Below are 22,334 nucleotides of genomic sequence, written 5' to 3' on the forward strand. Positions count from 1 at the left end.
AAAAGTCCACCATTCAACATGACCCTTATCTGTTGTTGGCTCTAACTTCTCTATAAGTCTTATATCCTGCTTACAAAATTATAAAATAACTATAAATATGCATAAATATAAATATATGTGAAAATATAAATTATATAAGTAATCAAAGGCCGTTAATGATTAGAAACTGCTTGCACTAATTTGCCTGTTGTCGGAAATAGTTGTCCATTGTCATAATTAATTGATATAACTTTAGGAATAATAATAAAGTCATTTTGGGTTGCCCTAAAGAGCTAAAATAGCTAGAAAAGCATTTAAGAGAGTGAGATAAATAGTTTATTAATTTATTACAGGTTAATAAATTAATTAGAAACTAGTTAAAAGTAGTTGAAAATAATTTGGATTTAACTTAAAGGTACATGGGTTGAATGTTAATTGTTCAATAGTTAAGAAAAATGAACATTTGGATGTAAATAAAGGTGGACGGTTATGGAGAGGTTCCAAAAGGCTTCTAGAATATTTTAGGTAGCTGATAAGGGTAAAGATTTGAATCATGATTAAATCTGATTATTTAATTGATTCAAATCAAGTTTATCTGGAAATTACCACAATTATATAAAGTCCCATCTAGGCCTTAGATAAACCAATTTTAATCTCCCTAAGGTTGTGATTTTGGAATTCTTAACCTCTCTCCTTTCTCTCTCTCTTAAAGTTCTAGGGTTTTAGTCTTTTGGGTGTGAACCATTGGAGGCATTCTACTTTGGGTGCTAGACTTTCCAAGAGCAACAAAGGAACTCGAATTCTTCAAGGTGCCAAATGAAAAATTCGATTTTGTCCAAAGGTTAGTAAATCAATCCCTCTCTTTAGTTTATATTCCTTGTTTTGAAAGTACATTGTCATAATATTAAAACCTAGATCTAGGGTGCATGTACACTTAGAGTTTATATCGAATGCTTCTGTTGCCTAATTTCCGTGTATAGATGCGTAGAAAACCCTTCAGTGGTATTAGAGCATTTAGGTTTTAATTATAGACACTACTTGAAAAAACTGAGAAAATAAGAAGAAACGTGCTACTCGTAGGGTGCGGCGCACCGAGACCTGGACATGATGCACTTTTTGGCGATTTACAGATTTCGTGATTTTTTGCTATAATTTTAAATTACGGTTTATCTTAGTTTTAAATATTATTTTAATTTGTTAAAACTGGATAATTAAATTGAGAAGATAAATATGCATAAAATACCAGAAATTATAAATAATGATTTTAAATCAATTAATTAAAAGTTAATTATAGATAATTTTTTTTTAAAATCATATAATTTTAAATTGTTTAAAAATTACATTACATAAAATTGTAAAAGTTTATAAAAGAATATGCAAAAACAAATTTTTTATATATTTAATACGATTAATATATGTAAAATAATAATACAACATGTTTACTCACATGTTTAATTAATGATCATTAATCGAATCACGAGTATGCCTCATTTATGAAGCAATGGTACAAGAGAGGTATAAGGAAACATCTTATAAAATGACCTTTAAATGAGTGTCCTTTTCGCTCACCGCTTCTTTACGTGGTGGATTGTCGTTAGCTGAAATAGTTTGATAGTTCCATATCTCGTTAAAATTATAACATCTAAAAGTACTAAAAACAAAATTCTCGTTCTCAGTTATTTAGGAAAATGTGAATAGCTGCTAATCCGCTAATAACACACATTATTCCTTATTATCTATTCACAGAGAGTGTGTGGTTAACAAACACATAAATTTAAGATTTAAGAAGAAGATGATGTGGCCCTTGTGGTTGTGTTTTGTTGGTGGAGTGTGTGTGGTTAACTAACACGTCAATCAGAGAACCATGACATAATCAAGGGTCATGCGTTATTTCATGGTTGGTTCTGTAACACCCGAAATCTAGAAGTCTAATTATGGAAAATAAAACCTCATTTTGAAAGGTCTACTCATTGAGTTTAAGGTATAAAATCGACGTGTAGGAGTTAGGAGTCACGTGTATTTTCAAAGATCTACTCGATGAGTTGGAGGGACCAACTCGACGAGTTGGTCGCTGTTTGAGAAATCCTAAATTCGGGGTTTTGCACCCTATTTAAACAACTTAAGCTCTAGGTTTTGGCCTCATTTCCATCCTCCGTCGTCCAAAACCCTAACCTCAAAACCCTAAGACCATTTTTGAGTATTGTGAGTTCATAAGAGCATTTGTTGGTGATTCTCGAAGGAGACTTGAAGAGCGAAACACCTAGCTTGGAGGAGTGATACTAGATCCATAAACCCTTCATCAAGAGCTACATCTTTGAGGTATAAAGTCGTCACCTTGACCTATAGCTTACTAGATCTCTTTTCTTGAAGTTTTAGCTTGAGTTTTGGGGCTTTGATCAAAAGGTCCAAAAAGAAGAGGTTTCCAGGGGTTAATGGGATAGATCTAACCCCTATATGACCTATTGAGGGTTAAAGTTGCAAACATGAATGGCCTCCATGTCCCATTCATGCAATATGTCCATTGTGAAGTCAAAGATTGACATTTGAGGGTGTTTCTAGCATGCATGAACGTAAAGTTGGAAACTTTACGTGATTTTTCCACCTTGGGACATCAGATCTGTATGCTGGTGGGTTGTAGTAGGAGTTTAGGTGCCTAATGGATCAAAACCACCTTCAAAGAAACTAGGGCTTGAGTTTTAAGCTTAGTAGATGATTCTTGAGGGTAAAGTTGGAAACTTTACCCTTCTAGACATCATAATGGAAAGTAACTGAGGTTTGGAGCTTTTGGATTCGAGAGAATTGGCTTAATGCATTAAGCATGGTTAACAGACTAAAGAACTCGACGAGTTCACAAGGAACTCGGCGAAACGAGTATGTACCGATTCTGTTAAAGGAACTCGACAAGTCCACATGGGAACTCGACGAGTTGATACGAACTGTCCTGATCCTATTGAAAAGGGGAGAACTCGACGAGTTAAGGTAGAACTCGAAGAGTTGATTCTTAGTATCACGATTTTGTGGTTTATGGGAACTCGCCGAGTTGAAGGAAAACTTGACGAGTTGAGTCAACCCAGGAGCGTAGAATTTGACTTTGACTTGGATGTTGACTTTGACCTTGACTTGACTTTGACCAAGGTTTACCCTTGGGGGTTATGAAGTACAAAATGGGTTCTAAAGGGTAGTCCCATGTAAGGGTTTGAGCCCAATTTGGAAAATTAGGCCATTGATGGGCTTTCATGAATTTTATAGTATGAACTTTGATGGGTCTGTTGGAATAGTGTCTAAGGCTACAACTATATTTGGCAAGTATTTGACCCGGTTGTGCATGGTCCTTTTGGGTTGCCTTCACCATAGCAACTTGACAGGATGATTTATAATGAGAGAAGGAATATTATTAATATATTATAGGAATAATATAAGGAATAATAATATTATTATTTGATTAATATAAGTCATAAATTAATTAGGAATTAATTTGGTGACTTAAAGAGATTAATTAAATAAAGGGGTATAAACTGTCAATTGTATGATAGTTTGACTTTAGGCTATAAATCCCTTAAGGATAAGGGGGGGGGGGGGGGGGGGGGAAATTCTAGGGCTTTGGATATGATTAGATTTCGTCCAAAGGCTTATCTATTAGGGTATTAGATTGATTAGGGCCTAAGTTATCCAATTAGGGTTTAAGGGTGAAACCCTAGGAGCCTTACAAGTATAAATAGACCCCAAGGGCTAAGGATTTTCGTGACTTATGCTTTGAGTAGAAACCCTGGCCAATTTGATCCCCTCTCCTCTTTCCTAAATCATCTTCTTGCTAGTTGGTGTTTGTAAGCCATTAGAGGAGTGACAATTATGACTCTAAAGCCTCAAGGACAAGAAGATCAAGCAAGTGATTCAAGGTAAACTTCTAATCTCTGTTTTATATTGTTATTATACTTTATTAGCCATTAGAAGTCTTGGATTCAATGTATGTTCAATTAGAGAAACCTAGATCCAAGCATTAGGGTTGCATGTGTACATAGGAATGTTCGTATGGCTAAAACCCATCAATGGTATCAGAGCCTAGATTGGTTTCTATTGAATTGATACTTTGATTACTTGTTTGTTGCTGAAAAAATTGTTTTTTTGTCCTCTGCCTAATGAACTCGGCGATTCCCATGGTGGTACTCGGTGAGTAGGCTCAACTCGGCGAGTCCATTTGGGTACTCGGTGAGTTCGAGCGTTAGAAAGAGCAATATTCGGGATTTCTTGTTGTTTATCTTTGAGATACTTGCCTTAATCATATTAGATCAATATAAATCCGATTTTATGATATATATATGAGTATATTCTTGACCTAATTGAAGATATTTATCAATTAATAAAATATTTGTTTCCTTATGTGATAATTGATTAATTATTTTATTAAATTGGTAAATTGTTTTGCAAGAAATCATTAAATAAATCAAATATGGATAATTATGGAATTAATTGTTAATTGAAATTATTTGTTATTTGATCCTCTATGTTTTTAAAAGTTTAAAACTTGCCCTCAAGTTTTGAAATTTATGTTTTGTGATTAAAAGTTTAATTTAGACAATTTAAATTTCAAACCCTAGAATTTTACAAGTTTAAAATCCAACCCTATATTAATATAACATTACAAGATTAATATATATATATATATATATATATATATATATATATATATATATATATATGTATGTATGTATGTATGTATAATTAAAATGCTAGTCTTACCGTTAGTAGGCCTCATTCACGAAGCCGGTCTATAAGGTGGGTATAAGGTTGCTGCCTATAAAATGGAGCTTAATGGGTGTACACTCACACCCACCGCTTGCTTGATCGGTGGAGGGTCGTTAGCCGAACGGGTAGGATAGGGCAACCTCGTCTCTTCATTAAAAGTATAATATGAAATACAAAGTAACTACATGTTTTTCAAAATTTCTCAATCTTAGTTACTTTAGGAAAAGTGAATTGATGTAATCCCATGAAATTACACTTTGCACCCTTGCTAAGAAGTTAGTGGAGCGTGTGTGGTTTACCGGCACACTAATTGGTTCTAAACAAAGGTGGCAAAGGGTGATTCATTTTTTATCATAGTTCGATGGAGCGTGTGTGGTTTACCGGCACATCGAATAAGTGATCGTTACAATGAAGGCACCATGTAAATTTGCATGGTAATTCACACCCACTTTGTGATCCTCGGTATCCCAGTCACAAACGAGAAGGGCATATCGAGATTTAAACATGCCATTGAAAAGTTTCAATGAATCTCATCCAAACCTAGGAATTCTCAATACATTTATAACCTAAAGTTATGCTTTGTGGTGGAGAATTAGTGAATCGTCATTCACTTACCTTCATATTATTTGCATGTTGGATTACGGCATCCCTTTTCTAATATGTAAATATTGTTGATGGATCCTAGCCCTAATTTTCTTATTGGGTGATAATTAGGGATTCATATTCTAATCTATCTTTGTCCTTTTCTATTTGTAGATGTCGAACGCAAACAACGCTGCTGCTAATTCATTCACATTGATGAGCCTTTGTCAAAAGGTCACTTTCGATGGGACGAACTTTAGCGAATGGATAAGATACATTCGCACAATTTCTCACTATGAGGACAAGGAGTATGTCCTAGATGAGAAGCTCGAGAAAATAAACCCAGAAATCGCTACTCTGACTGAAATGACCGCTTTTGAAACTCACGAGCGTGATGAAACGAAGGTACATTGCATCATGATAGCCACCATGAATGCCGAATTCCAAAAGTCCTATGAGGACATGTATCCGTACGAAATGCACCAAGATTTGTTGGAGAGATACCACCAAAACGCGAGGCAAGAGCGTTACGAGATTTTCACAAACATGATTTCCGCTAAAATGGGTCATGGAGAATCTCTTACCGTGCACCTGCAAAAGATGCAAAGGTATGTCGATCGTCTCCGCAAGTTGAATGTTGACTTTGGGAAAGACTTGGCGATCGACATGGTGCTTCACTCTTTGCCTCCGTGTTACAATCAATTTAGGATGACCTACTACATGAACAAGGAAGAGGTCACCCTAAGCAAGCTCCAAGGTCTCCTTAGGGTTGCTGAAAGCAACCTAAAGGACAAGTCTGTTGCACCCACTCCCAATTCACCCGCTGCTCCTGTTTTGGCCATTGGGCAAGGAAGAGGCAAGAAGAGGAAGGCTCCGTCTAAGAGCCACCGCAAGGGAAAGTCCCGAGATGGTTCCTCTTCTAGTGGGACCAAAGTTGATCCTGCTAAACCCTGTCCTAACCCTAAGGAGGCAGAGTGCCATCATTGCCATAAAATAGGGCATTGGAAGAGAAGCTGCCCAGACTACCTGCAAGCCATAAGGGAAGGAAAGATCAAGCCATCTTTCGCAGATATTTATACAATTAAATCTAACGATTCATCTCATGCTATTTCTTGGGTCCTTGATACCGGTTGTGGTTACCATATTTGTTCTGAATTGCAGGGACTAAGAAGAAATAGGGATGTGGAGCATGGAAGAATAAATCTAATCATGGGGAACAGAAGATCGTCGCATGTGACCAAGATTGGAGTGTATTCTTTAGTGCTTAGGAATGGTTTATCTTTAGATTTGAACAATTGTTGCTATTCGCCAGAAATGGCTAGAAACATCATTTCATTTCATGGTTTGTTTAGACAAGGTTTTAGATTTTCTTTTAATAATGAGAATGGTTCTATTCTTGTTTATCTAAATGGTGTCTCATATTTTGAAGCTATACCATGTAATGGAATTTATGAAACTGTTATGATTGTAGATAACTTAGGAAATGATGTTTTATGCACGGATTCTTCCAATGGTATGGATAGAGCATCCTTGTGGCATTGTCGTCTTGAACATGTCAACAAGAAGCGCATAGCCCAACTCCAAAAGGATGGAGTGTTGGAGTCATTCGACCTTAGGGAAGATGACACATGCGAGTCTTGTTTACTTGGAAAAATGACTAAGTCACCCTTAACAAGTACATGTGAAAGGGGTGAGGGTCTATTGGATCTCATACATACTGATGTATATGGACCGTTTAGATCAGCCACGAAGGATGGGAACCGCTTCTATGTGACTTTTACCGATGACTATAGTAGATATGGGTATATCTACTTAATCAAGCAAAAGTCAGAAACATTTGAAAAGTTCAAAGAGTTCAAGAATGAAGTGGAGAATCAATTGGGCAGGAAAATCAAGATGCTTCGATCCGATCGAGGAGGAGAGTACCTAAGTCTTGAATTCCACGACTATCTCAAGGAGTGTGGAATAGTTTCACAATTGATGCCACCTAGGACACCACAATTGAGTGGTGTGGCAGAATGGCGTAATCGAACCTTGTTAGACATGGTTCGCTCTATGATGAGTCGTGCTTCACTACCTATCTCTTTTTGGGGGTATGCCTTAGAGACTGCCGCCCATATCCTTAACCGAGTCCCTACTAAGAAGGTTGCCAAAACACCTCACGAGATGTGGACAGGGAAAGCTCCCTCATTAGCACATATCAAGGTTTGGGGGTGCGAGGCTTTCGTAAGACGAGATACTCACGACAAGATTGAACCTCGTAGTGAGCGATGTATTTTCATCGGCTCCAGCAGAAATCCTTTGGATATCTCTTCTATAGACCGAAGGACAATGTTGTCTTTGTTGCGAGGAGAGGAGTTTTCCGAGAGCGAGAACTCATAAGCCAAGGAGATAGTGGGAGGCAAATCGAGCTTGAAGAGATTCAAGGGTCGATAGATGAAGGAACCTCTACCGCTGGCACTCAACCCGAGGAGGAAACTCCGGTTGAACCGATTGACGAGTCCTTACCTCTTAGACGTTCCGAAAGAGTTAGAGTTCAACCCCAGTTTTATGGTTTTCATATTACTACCGAAGGGGACACGTATATTAGTGATGGTACACTAATAAACCTTGATGAACCTAATAGCTATAAGGAAGCCATGGCAGGCCCGGAGTCTGCGAAATGGAAAAAGGCAATGGATAGCGAGATCCAATCCATGTATGATAACCAAGTTTGGAATTTGGTTGATAATGTGCCCGGACGTAAGACTGTTGGGTGCAAATGGATCTTCAAGAAGAAGACCGACGTGGATGGAAACGTACACACATATAAAGCGCGATTGGTCGCGAAGTGGCTTTACTCAAACTCCCGGAGTTGACTATGATGAGACCTTTTCACCAGTTGCGAAGATAAAATCTATTAGTGATGCTAGCGATTGCCGCATTTCATGATTATGAGATTTGGCAAATGGATGTCAAGACCGCTTTCCTTAATGGAAAGTTGGCTGAGGATGTTTACATGGCTCAGCCAGAGGGGTTTGTGGATCCGAAGCATCCGAATAGAGTGTGTAAGCTTGAGAAGTCCATTTATGGACTTAAGCAAGCGTCTCGCAGATGGAATCTTTGCTTCGATGAGAAAGTCAAAGAGTTTGGATTTGTACGAAGCGAAGATGAATCGCGTGTATATGTCAAAGCCAGTGGGAGTATAGTAAGCTTCCTCGTTCTGTATGTCGATGACATACTACTCATAGGAAACGACGTCCCGACTCTGCAGGAAGCTAAGTCCTGGCTTGGGAACTGCTTTGCTATGAACGACCTCGGAGAGGCTTCCTGTATTTTGGGAATAAGGATAGTGAGAGAGCGAAGTAAGAGACTAATAGGACTTAGTCAGAACACTTACTTAGATAAGGTACTAAAACGTTTTAGTATGGAAAACTCTAAGAAGGGAGAATTACCGATACAAAGTAATGCCAAGTTGAGTAAGACTCAAAGTCCGAGTACTGAAGCTGAAATAGCAGAAATGAGCCGAGTACCATACGCTTCTGCAGTTGGCTCAATCATGTATGCTATGACTTGTACTCGCCCTGATGTAGCCTTTGCTTTGAGCATGGTTAGCAGATATCAAGGGAATCCTGGAAGAGCCTATTTGATTGCGGTCAAGAATATCCTTAAGTACCTTCGAAGGACGAAGGAATGGTTCTTAGTTCTTGGAGGGAGTGATGACTTGAAGGTGCGAGGGTATAGTGACGCCAGCTTTCAGACCGACAGGGAACACTACCGTTCGCATTCGGGCTGGGTCTTTACCCTGAATGGAGGAGCAGTAATGATGTGTGTAGACTCACTTAGTTTTAAACCTACTTTTAATTATCAAATAACACACAAAAGGCAGTGAACCTATCAATTGTGGTATAGCTAAATAAGCAGGGTATCGATCACAAGGAACGGCAAATTAAATCAAAAACTAATTTTATCTAAGTTAATTAAGAAGTAAGGGTTTTTCTCTAGTTTTTCAAGACTAGAAACTTACTAACTATTACTAATTTAAGACTAGAAAATAACGACTTAACTAGATTCAATAATTGGAAAGGAACTTCTGTTTAGTTCAACTTGGTTAACTCTATGGTTGATTTCGAGGTAATGTTGCAATGGATTAATTCTTTCGTTGGTTACCGATTCAAGTGATTAGATTCGTATTCACTACCCTAATCCTTAGCAAATAAACTAACTTAAATAGTGGCCAATTGTCTAATTTAATTATATTCACTAGATTAATTATTCGGGTTAAGTTAGACTTGCAATAGTTAACTAATTTATTCTTTTAATTAACTCCTTGTTTGATGGTCATCTTACAAGCTTGCACATGAATTTACTCAATTTTCTTATTAATTCTAGTTTCATATTCATTAATCCTAGACATATAGCATAGTGATCACATAGCATATGAGGTCAATAATCAATAGATGTTCATGAATCAATTATCTTCCTATTAACAGAAAATTAATTATTATTCACACACAAGGTTCTTTAGCAAGCTAAAATAACAAAAATTCACCAACTTGGAATTAATCCTACCAATCAATCAAACCATATTGTCAACTTTGTATCCCCAAACAGAAGTCTAAAGGTTTTAGCTCATAATTGAAGTAAGTAACAACAAACAAACAAAGTCAAATTGCTTAATCATAATGATAAAACAAAAGAATAAATGGAATGATGAAATTTTGCCTCAATTACTCTCCGAAATTGAATTCTAGCTCCTTTCGTCATCTTCTAGGGTTTCTCTGGCTTCTCAATCGTAGCAAAGTACTTCTGAATCGTCCCAGAACTCCTCCCTATCGATCTGTGGAATTATCTTTAAATATACGAATCGACTCGTCGAGTCATGTGGTGACTCGTCGAGTCCCTCTCACATTCCCCGTATTGTGATAACTCTCTGGGATCCCGAGTCATTATCTTCTTGATTCTTCGATTGGACTCGCCGAGTAGTCAATCTGACTCACCGAGTAGGTGCTATTTTTAATGTTTTTCTTCTTTATTTCATTCTCGATCTTCTAACTGTTTCTCCCGCTTCCTTTCGCTTCCGAGCTTCATCTTTGGACTGAAAAACATAATTTAACACTTTTAAGTACCTTTTGTCCATAATATGCAATAATTTAGCTAATAAATGAATAAAAATGTATACTTAATATGAACTAATTATGCACATATCAAAATACCCCACACTTGTCTTTTGCTTGCCCCCAAGCAAAACTGAATTTTAAACATATTAGAATCATATATAACAACTCCAATCTAACCCAACCATTATGCCAAGACCGCAACGCATGCATTTGTGTCTAAAATTTTTCCTAAAGACCTCCCATACTCCAAATACTCACAATCCTCATAAACATTTGCCCACTCATCCCGAACTATGCTCATTTTATGCAACCCTCCGAATCCATCCGCAGAAAACCTCTTACCCTCAAGGTGTTTTTAATTGAGCAACCCGAGCATACATAATCTAAAATTACAAGTTTTTGATACCACTATGGAGCTCTTTTGAATTCATCTCTTCTTTGATATTTGCTTTGATCTCTTTGAATTCACCACCTTTATTGTTTGATTTTCGGGTATCTTCAATTTTTTTGGATTTCTTGGAATTTTGATCTTTTGATCTTCACTTTAAATGCTCCAAAATTCATACAATTTCTCTTGTAATTCTCTTTTTTTTTTTTCAAATCCCTACATGCTTAAGCAGGGGCGCTCAACCTCAACCTTTATTGGCTAATGATAACAATCTTCCTGGATACATTTCAAGTTTAGGTTGCTAAACATATTGCATCCCTCGGGCCGAGCAGGGTCGTGTTTTTGTCCCATGATTTCACTGGAATAAGGAAGCTACAAATGCACTAGAACGTATATAGGCTCAACTAAACATTTGGGTTTTCATGCAATCATTAACACAACTCTAACATAGAGTCCTAATTTTACTTTTACCAAAATTTTCTAATTTAGATCCTAAGTAATACTTTTGGTATGCAAAATTTTAAAATTAGCCTAAATTAAGACTCTAAATTTTATAATATGTAACCATTAAAGTGACTCGGCGAGTCTGATCGGGTTTCATCACTTCTTGGGTTTTTTCTGAGTTGGCTCCTTCCAGTAGCTTTTCTAACTCTTCCAAGTCCTTGTTAACATCTACATCTTCTTCATAGTGTATCAAAAATTTGCTTGGATCTTCTTTTAGCAACCGTGCAAGCTCTTCTTGTAATATCTCATCATCCAATTGGATAATTGAGATTTCCTCATTCTTTTCTTCTTCTTGCTTGGCTTCTGGAATAGCTTTAAACATTATAGATTCATCACCCACCCTTAATGTCAATGTAGACTCACATATATCAATTAAAGCACACGCGGTGTTCAAGAATGATCTCCCCAAAATAATTGGAATTTCAGGGTCTTCTTTCATATCAACTACCACGAAGTCTACTGGGAAAATAAACTTGTCCACTTTTATTAGGAGGTCCTCACAAATGCCTTGTGGATGAATTATCGTCTTGTCCGCCAAATGGATCTTCATATTCACCGGCCTTGGTTCTGGTAAATTCAACTTCTTAAAGAATGACAAAGGCATCAAATTGATGCTTGCCCCCGAATCAGCTAATGCTCGGGTGGAAACTTCATTACCAAATTGGCATGGGATCACAATATTTCCCGGATCACCCTTCTTTTCAGGTAGCTCACTCATCAATATTTCCGCGACTTCAGCCAAATCTTTCCTAGCAGCAAAAAGGCCCTTAAGCAAGTTGAAGTACTTGGGTGTTTGGAGCATTGTTTCCACAAATGGCACATTAACTTGTAAAGCTTTAACATGCGTCATGAAGGTTCTGTATGCTTCTAGTTTTTCTGCAGGCATGGCTTTGATTGGGTATGGCAGAGGAGGATTATAAGGCTTCAAAGTACTGGCAGTTTTATTATTTACGTATGGACTCGTCGAGTCCATTGGAGTGACTCGGCGAGTCAGATCGGGTTTTGCTGGATCCGATTCTTCTACCTTTTCTGCCTTCTTCTTGGAGATTCTCAGTGCTTCTGTATGTGTTTCTTCACTGCTGGAGGTTATTACACTTACATTCTCCATTCTTGGATTGGGTTCGGTGTTACTCGGAAGTTGACCCGGTCTTCTGTCATTCACTTGATGCGCCAGCTGCCCCAGCTGTTTCTCAATGTTGAGAATTGATGCTTGCTGATTCCTAAGCATGTTTCTGGTCTCGTGTATGGCAGCATCGTGATCACTGTGTCTTTTTTCGGACGCGACTATGAATCTAGTGAATAACTCTTCTAAATCGGCTTTCTTTTCTACCAGTTCTTCCTTTTGGTATAGTCCCCTCTCCTTCTGCTTGTATTTCTCCTCCTTTGACTTCTTATACTCCTCGTATGGTAGCCAATCCTTCTTAGGTTTCCGCCAATTTTCATCATATCGATCACCACTTGAATAAAAGACTTGAGCTTTCTTATTTCCATTCTCATCCAAATCACAATCCTTTGTGAGATGGGGCCCTCTACAATTTTCGCATCCTACCCTAATAGCATGGATTTCTTGATCCATTTTTGTCATTCTTCGATCTAAACTATCAAGTTTAGCTATCACCGCCGCCATGCTATCATTTGCCGCGTTCACTACCCCACGACTTACTTCGTTTCTCAGATTATGGTATTCTCTAGAGTGCTTAGAGAATTCTTCAATTAATTCTTGAATTAACGGGGGCGCCTTCTTTGTGAGCGGGCCTTAAGAATCAAGCAATTGCCTTGTGGTGACATTGACTCCATCATAGAAAATGGAGACCTCTTGTTGGCTATTAAGGTCATGGTGTGGGCAATTTCTAAGTAGGCTCTTGTATCTTTCCCAGGCTTCATAAAGGGATTCATCGGGTTGTTGCTCGAAGTTGGCAATGGCTTTCTTTAGCTTGGCTATCTTGGAGAGCGGGCAGAAATGGTCTATGAACTCTTCTTTCATCTTGGCCCATGTGGTGACCGATCCGGGAGGAAGTGACTTTAACCAATCTTTTGCAGCTCCTTTAAATGTGACAGGAAGCATGCGAAGAAGCTGGGTCTCGCGTGGAACATTCGGGACGTTGAAGTAATCAGCCACATCATTCACTTCATCCAAGTGCTTGTAAGCGTCTTCGTGATCCTTCCCGTAAAAAGGAATCTCCTTGAGTTGGGCGAGAATATGGCCTTTTAGTTCGAATGTAGCGGTCGCGGGAATTGCGGGTTGCACAAGCCCCGGCCCGATGTCATCACGCATCCTTTTCTTCCATTCCCCCATGGGGACTTCATCAATGTTAGCCATTATGATAGCTAACTCTTCTTCGGAATCGGTTTCGTGCTCGTAAGTATGCTCTTCTTCTTCCTCCGTCTCGTACTCGGTATCTTCTTGAATTGGTTCTTCAACTGTCAACGAGGCACTGGATGCTCCTGATTTGCTACTCTTCTTCTTGATGAAAACGGATTTTAAGTTTTTGAGTGGTGAGTTCTTTGAAGATGTGGTTTCTCCAACGGCTTTTCCTTTGCTTTTTCTTAGTGCGGATTCCGGGTCTTCCAAAGGAGGGACCAGAGGTGTATCAGATCCTCGGGTCATGAAACAACTGTAAACAAACAAAACAAAAGAAACAGAACGCGTAAAAAGAACAAAAACGAAATAAAAAATAAAGACTGAAACAACAATGTACTCGCCGAGTCGGCACGAGTGCACTCGGCGAGTTCAAGGCAAAAAACAGAAAAGAAAATTTCTAGTTATTCTAAAGACGAATTTTTTTTATAAACTAATTCTACTTACTGAATTACTTTGTAAATAACTTTGTGTAAGATAAACCCCACACAAAGGATCGATTAAATTAGAATTTAATATTAATTTTAGAACCGTTCCCCGGCAACGGCGCCAAAAACTTGATGTGTGTAGACTCACTTAGTTTTAAACCTACTTTTAATTATCAAATAACATACAAAAGGCAGTGAACCTATCAATTGTGTTATAGCTAAATAAGCAGGGTATCGATCACAGGGAACGACAAATTAAATCAAAAACTAATTTTATCTATGTTAATTAAGAAGTAGGGGTTCTCTCTAGTTTTTCAAGACTAGAAACTTACTAACTATTACTAATTTAAGACTAGAAAATAACGACTTAACTAGATTCAATAATTGGAAAGGAACTTCTGTTTAGTTCAACTTGGTTAACTCTATGGTTGATTTCGAGGTAATGGTGCAATGGATTAATTCTTTCGTTGGTTACCGATTCAAGTGATTAGATTCGTATTCACTACCCTAATCTTTAGCAAATAAACTAACTTAAATAGTGGCCAATTGTCTAATTTAATTATATTCACTAGATTAATTATTCGGGTTAAGTTAGACTTGCAATAGTTAACTAATTTATTCTTTTAATTAACTCCTTGTTTGATGGTCATCTTACAAGCTTGCACATGAATTTACTCAATTTTCTTATTAATTCTAGTTTCATACTCATTAATCCTAGACATATAGCATAGTGATCACATAGCATATGAGGTCAATAATCAATAGATGTTCATGCTAATCAATTATCTTCCTATTAACAGAAAATTAATTATTATTCACACACAAGGTTCTTTAGCAAGCTAAAATAACAAAAATTCACCAACTTGGAATTAATCCTACCAATCAATCAAACCATGTTGTCAACTTTGTATCCCCAAACAGAAGTCTAAAGGTTTTAGCTCATAATTGAAGTAAGTAACAGCAAAAAAACAAAGTCAAATTGCTTAATCATAATGATAAAACAAAAGAATAAATGAAATGATGAAATTTTGCCTCAATTACTCTCCGGAATTGAATTCTAGCTCCTTTCGTCGTCTTTTAGGGTTTCTCTGGCTTCTCAATCGTAGCAAAGTACTTCTGAATCGTCCCAGAACTCCTCCCTATCGATCTGTGGAATTATCTTTAAATATACGAATCGACTCGTCGAGTCATGTGGTGACTCGTCGAGTCCCTCTCACATTCCCCGTATTGTGATAACTCTCTGGGATCCCGAGTCATTATCTTCTCGATTCTTCGATTGGACTCGCCGAGTAGTTGATCTGACTCGCCGAGTAGGTGCTATTTTTAATTTTTTTCTTCTTTATTTCATTCTCGATCTTCTAACTGTTTCTCCCGCTTCCTTTCGCTTCCGAGCTTCATCTCTGGACTGAAAAACATAATTTAACACTTTTAAGTACCTTTTGTCCATAATATGCAATAATTTAGCTAATAAATGAATAAAAATGTATACTTAATATGAAATAATTATGCACATATCAAGTAACTTAGAAAAGTTCCAAGTTAGAAACCGTAGCTGATTCAACATGCGAATCAGAGTACATTGCAGCGAGCGAAGCGTTGAAAGAGGAAATATGGTTAAAGAACTTCATCGGTGATCTTGGAGTTGTACCTACCATAAAGGAGCCCATGGAGATTTTCTGTGATAATGAAGGAGCGGTTGCCTTGACCAAGGAACCGAGGGATCATGGTAGATCTAGACATATCGACATAAAATATCACTTTATTAGACATCGTGTAGAAGAGGGACAACTCGTAGTGAAGAGGATAGCATCAGAAGATAACCCAGCAGATCCGCTTACGAAGGGACTGAGTAGGGTTAAGCGCTTGTAGCATGCTAGGAGTATTGGGCTGAAGGATGATATTAGTATAGATTAGATAGTAGTAGAAACATGTAATAGATAAATGTAATTAACATTTGATGATTAAATAAAAGAGTATTATTTATGAGTAATGTTACTGTCTTATGTTAATTGTTTAACTATTGTTTCATTTTGCATGTTTTGACTTCCAGAATAATTGAGTTTATTAAGAATAATCGAATTGTTCAAATTATCCACAATCGTTCATATGTTGGAAGTAGGCATGAATGAAGATTGTCATGAATTGGTGTGTAGATTGTATAAATGGTATTAGACATAGCAAAAGGTTGCTGCAACGTTCATGAGTGCTTATGAACTAGTTTTGAGCATTGGAACAAACCCGCGCTTGCTGGAATCACCTTATGGAATGTGATAGAAAGGGTGATCGCAAGACGATAATATCATATGGTCTTAAAACCTAGATATATGATTTGTTATTTGTTAATTTGGTTATACCTTGATAATGCGAAACCGCATCAGTAACTTGATGTTATAAAATGCATTGTTGTGTATGGTTGATTAATGAATAAGTAAATGCATATGAGTCGAAGTTTATCTGTTACTTTTATTCTAAGAGGGTAAAAGCGATATCTCGGCCGCTCGATGATTTGATTTGACTTATGTGTCGGGCCCGGTCAGAACTAAATTGATGTGTTCGATTAAGTTTTATGTGAAATGAATCGGAGATCGAGAAACCAAATGCTAGACAAATTAGTTCCATATAAATGTCAACATGATATCTAAACAGAGGACTATACGATCCCTTATCTGAAGGACAAGATTGATTAGATCAGAGTTTGATAGCGTCTTTGAGAGCTACGATTTCTAATCGGAATATACTTGTATATATAGTTACTAGACTTATCCAAGTGGGAGACTGTTGGAATAGTGTCTAAGGCTACAACTATATTTGGCAAGTATTTGACCCGGTTGTGCATGGTCCTTTTGGGTTGCCTTCACCATAGCAACTTGACAGGATGATTTATAATGAGAGAAGGAATATTATTAATATATTATAGGAATAATATAAGGAATAATAATATTATTATTTGATTAATATAAGTCATAAATTAATTAGGAATTAATTTGGTGACTTAAAGAGATTAATTAAATAAAGGGGTATAAACTGTCAATTGTATGATAGTTTGACTTTGGGCTATAAATCCCTTAAGGATAAGGGGGGACGAATTCTAGGGCTTTGGATAGGCTTAGACCTTGTTTGATATGCATCTGACCGAGTCAGGTCAGACATTTTTGGCTGACTCGGTCAGACGAAAGGTGTTTGATAGACAAAATCTTGACGTCTGACTCGGAAAGCAAGGTCTGACCGAGAAAGAAGTTGGGAGATGACTGACCCAGAAAGAAAGTGAGGGTTTCCAATAGTACCCTTGGCTTGGATAAAAATTTGCAGCTAATGAAGGTTACGGGATTAGAACTTAGGTCTCCCTTGTAGAAGGGATGGTGTTTACCAGCAAGCTAAATGGCTTTTTGTGTTTTATTTCTAAAATAATATATTTAATGTCTATTATGCTGGAAGTTTTTTATACATTATTATTATTATTATTATTATTATTATTATTATTATTATTATTATTATTATTATTATTATTATTAATGTCTATTATTATTATTATTATTGTAATTGTTGTTATTATTATTGTTGTTTTTGTTATTATTATTATTATTATTATTATTATTATTATTATTATTATTATTATTATTATTATTATTATTATTATTATTATTATTATCATTATTATCATTATCATCATCATCTTCATATTGCATAGAAACGTGTAGAGCATCGGGGTAAAATGGTCATTTTGCACCAGTCAGCACATTCAGTCAGATTTTCAATCAAACAACATGATTTCTTACTCAGTCAGAATTTCTTACTGAGACAGACCTTTATCAGTCAACACTTTCTCGGTCAACAACTATCAAACGGGGCCTTAGATTTCGTCCAAAGGCTTATCTATTAGGGTATTGGATTGCTTAAGGCCTAAGTTATCCAATTAGGGTTTAAGGGTGAAACCCTAGGAGCCTTAGAAGTATAAATAGACCCCAAGGGCTAAGGATTTTCATGACTTATGCTTTGAGTAGAAACCTTGGCCGATTTGATCCCCTATCCTCTCTCCTAAATCATCTTCTTGCTAGTTGGTGTTTGTAAGCCATTAGAGGAGTGACAATTGTGACTCTAAAGCCTCAAGGACAAGAAGATCAAGCAAGTGATTCAAGGTAAACTTCTAATCTCTGTTTTATATTGTTATTATACTCTGTTAGCCATTAGAAGTCTTGGATTCAATGTATGTTCAATTAGAGAAACCTAGATCCAAGCATTAGGGTTGCATGTGCACATAGGAATGTTCATATGGCTAAAATCCATCAGGGTCGGGGGTGAAATAGTCATTTCACCCCAAGGGGCTGGGACCTAATTGCTAATTGGGTGATATTTTGGTATTGATAGCTCGAGGAGTTGCCAGAGCAGCAGCTAAGGATTTCTTGCGATAAGCTTCAGTAGTGTGCGGTGAGTTACCTTCCAGTAGAAGTGGGTCGAAAGCACCAATGTTGGCGCACTAGTAGTTGTTTATAGTTGAGATAATTGTCTGGTATGCAACTATCTGTTATGCTTTATGTGCTAGGATGCTATGATATTATGTGATAGTGGTAGGAGGGGTGAAATAGTCTCCGGTTACCAGTTGAAAGAGACCAAACGGGTAGACAGTACCCATATATGCCTAACAGTATGTTTACAATATGTTATTATGTGGTAGGGGTAGGGGTAGGGGTGAAATAGTCCCCGTAACCGGTTGAGATAAACCGGAGGGTAGGTCAAGCACCCAAATATGCCTGAAAGGGGTAGGTCGGACACCTCGGTATGTCTAACAGGGGTAGATTGGGCACCCCGGTATGCCTAACAATGGTAGGTTGAGCACCCCGGTATGCTCAGCAGGGTAGGTCGGTCACCCAGATATGCCTGATAGTATGATATTTGTATGGTATGTGGTATGATGGGGGAAATCACTAAGATTCTTGCTTATAGTTTACAGTTTTGAGTTTCAGGTACTTCTTTTTCAAAAGGAATGGAGCCGGCAGGATCGCAGCGCATCACACTATGATTTCCACATTGTGAGATCTTTGGGAGTTGTACTCTGATAATACTTTTCTATGACATGTTTCAGTGATTTGAAATACTTGTTTTTTATTATGAAATGAGTTAACACTATGGATGTTGCAGACGATTGGTTTTATACTTACTTGATTAAAAATGAAATTTTTGGTCCGAAATTTTGGGATGTTACAAGTTGGTATTAGATCCTTGGTTTGAGGGATTCAGACACACCTTCGGAGTGTCTGGACTCAAATCAAGGGTTTGAATGATTTTTACAAGAAAATAATTTTCTAAAAATTAAAATAAAGGGTTTTGAAAAAGAATAGGGTGTGTGATGTGTGCACTCAGCCGAGCTCAAGTAAGTTTTCCCCAAGATAACCATACATGTTGTTATGATATATATGATATGATTATGTGAACTTCATGCTAGATTAGGGCCAAGGATCTAGGAAGGATGCCTTTTATGCCTACTATATGATTATGAGAACTGCATGTTAGATTAGAGCTAAGGATTTAGGAAGATGCATATACCTGCCGTATATGCTTATTGAGCCGCATGATAATACTGACTAGTCAGAGATATGATAGTTAAATAGAATGGGTTGATTGGAGTATGTTAGTTAGCTTTTCCGTTATCTGAATGCTGATTGCATTGTGCTTTGTGGGACTCTTATCAATGTGAGCTAGTTATTAAGTGAATATGCTAAGTCACATGCGACACAGGCCGGATAATCTCAGAGTAATGAACTTGGCCCTATTGCGCAGCTCTCATCTGTGTCCAACCGTTCTAGGATTGAGTCTTTTACTCAAAGGATTATCTGATATCTGTTGCATGCGACTATATTCATGAGGTAGCTAGTTGACATTACTGAGAATCTTTCAACAGCTAAGGATTGGGTGGGTTTGAGAACCTAGGAAAGCCTAGGATATGTTTCAGTGGGCTAGTAGTGAGGTTTAGTAAGACCTGGGCGCATCAGTTTGAGGAAGTGACTTGGAGGATTTGGGAGGATTGCTGAGGAAGCTATGGTTATGTGTGGAAGGTAGTATTGGGCCCGTACTACTGAAAGCACATGATGCATACTCAAATCGATGAGAGTCTTGGAGAATCTAAGAAGCTTCGGGGAGGAGAATCCTTGAGTATGTTTAGAGCAGTGGTTTTGTGACTGTTCAGTTTGGAGATGAGCACTCAGGGAGGCGGTTCTGGTTTAGGATCGGGTCTCGGCTTAGGTTATGAGCCAATCGAGGGAAGGACTGCTAGGATTTTGAGTTCGCGTTGGATTGAGGAGATGGAAGGTGTTTTCCGCACTAGTCCCTACCCCATAGAAGCCAAGGTTCGGTTTGCCTTGGATTTCCTATATCGGGCGAAAAGGAGCTGTTGGGAATTGATTGCGCAATATATGACGATTTCTGAGTTAGGGACTATGTCTTGGGAGGAGTTTGTGACCTGGTTTAAGGAAGAGGATGTTTCAACTGTTGCAGTTTAGTCATTGCCAAGTGAGTTGGTAAGCGTGACAGGGTGTCAGACCCTCAAGGATATGTGTAACATCCGGATTTTCAGATACATTAATGTATGTTTAATTTTTTTTTTAAGAATTATGGAGTGACTCGGCGAGTTGAGATTCCAACTCGTCGAGTAGAGTTGAGTTATCCATGTGGCTTTAATGAATGGACTCGACGAGTCAAAGAACCGACTCGCCGAGCAGTTGTTGGGCAGAGAAACCCCAATCTTCTGGGTTTGTGTCCTATTTAAAGGGCCTTAAGCCCTCATTTCCGCCTTCCTTATCTCCAAAGAGCCCTATGGGAAACCCTAGATCAGTTCCATCCATGGTGAGAGAGAAAGAGGCTACATTTGGTGTTCTTGTACAACTTTGAGAGGGGATGTGGAGAGCATCTTGGCTTGGATCAAGAGAAGACTTTTGGATCCAGAGATTCTTTAGTGTTTTTCTTTAGTTGGAGGTAAAAAGATGCTACCTTGATCATTTCCTTATGAGATCTTGTTTTAGGCCTTTCTTCTATTTATCTTGTATCATGGAGTGATTAGTGTATGGATTGAGGTTGGAACCTCAGATTTAGACTATGAGTGGCCTTGTGAGTCTAGAGACCCAAGCTTTATTGATCTGGAAGCAAGCTCTTGTGCATCTAGCCCTTGTTGGAGCATGTTTTGGCATTATGAGCCTTTTATGCCTTGCATGAACGTAAAGCTTGCAACTTTACGTGCTTTTCGAGCCTTAGGAGGATAGATATGGAGCGTGGGATTATAGATCTGCCTTAAATCATCTGAATGAGTAATCATATCGAAGGGACTCGCCGAGTCCATGGCCTGACTTGACGAGTCGGTGAGGGTTTGTCCCGATGAGCTTGATCGTGTGATAACTTGACGAGTTGGGGGTCAACTCGACCAGTTGAGCTGGACTTTCTTGAGACTTATGAGGGAATGAGGGAACTCGAAGAGTTGCAAGAGTGCCCTCGACGAGTCGGTTCAAACATAGACTGTTGACTCGAATTTGAATTCTGTTGACTTTAGGGTTTGGTCAAACATGAGTAATGGAGACCATGGAGGGGTAAAATGGTCTTTTACCCAATTTAAGAGTTAGAGAGAAAAGAATAGCTTTTGGTTACTTAGAGTCGAGAATCAAGTATTAATTAGAGATATTTACCCTATGTGTTAGGCGGTGGCTAGTTCGAGATTCAAGTTCGAAGATAATTGCTTGCTGGCTTGCAAGGTGAGTCTTCTCACTATACTTTACCTAGAGTGGTACTTATGTGTGACCGGAGGGTCTTATGTGCTTACATTGAGTATTATGTTATCCTACCTCATGTTGTATGTTGTGCATTATGTCTTTGTGATTTATGCTATGCGGAATTTTACATACCGGACCAGATGGTCCAACGAACCGTGGGACTGGAGGGTCCCACTAAGAAACATTGATCGGAGGGTCTTACAACAATATAGCCTCGAGTGGCTAATGAGCTGTGTGTCTGGTATTTTGGGGAACTCACTAAGCTTCGTGCTTATCGTGTTATGTATTTCAGGTTTTCTCAGGATCGTGGGAAGGCACCGGCTTGATTGTACACACATAAGAGATAGAGTTAAATTGAGAGGATCCTGGAGTTTTAATATATATACAATTTTTGGATATGAGATTTAATGATTTGAAATTATGACATTTTGTGATTTTATAATTGTGATAAATGTTTTTTTAAATTGAAAAATTTGGTTTGAAATTTACGGTGTTACAATA

The 22,334-nt window shown here is 37.8% G+C and overlaps 1 non-coding gene across 1 annotated transcript; it reads left to right on the forward strand.

Annotated features, from left to right (window-relative positions):
- The first annotated feature begins 13,124 nt into the window (after positions 1-13,124).
- LOC145060646 (small nucleolar RNA R71) lies at positions 13,125-13,231 on the forward strand. Its single transcript, XR_013686862.1, has one exon. It is a non-coding gene; the product is annotated as a small nucleolar RNA R71 (small nucleolar RNA).
- Positions 13,232-22,334: the final 9,103 nt, after the last annotated feature.

This window comes from Lactuca serriola, chromosome 6 (genome assembly GCF_051521515.1).
Source record: "Lactuca serriola cultivar US96UC23 chromosome 6, Lser_US96UC23_V15, whole genome shotgun sequence".
Taxonomy (NCBI): domain Eukaryota; kingdom Viridiplantae; phylum Streptophyta; class Magnoliopsida; order Asterales; family Asteraceae; genus Lactuca; species Lactuca serriola.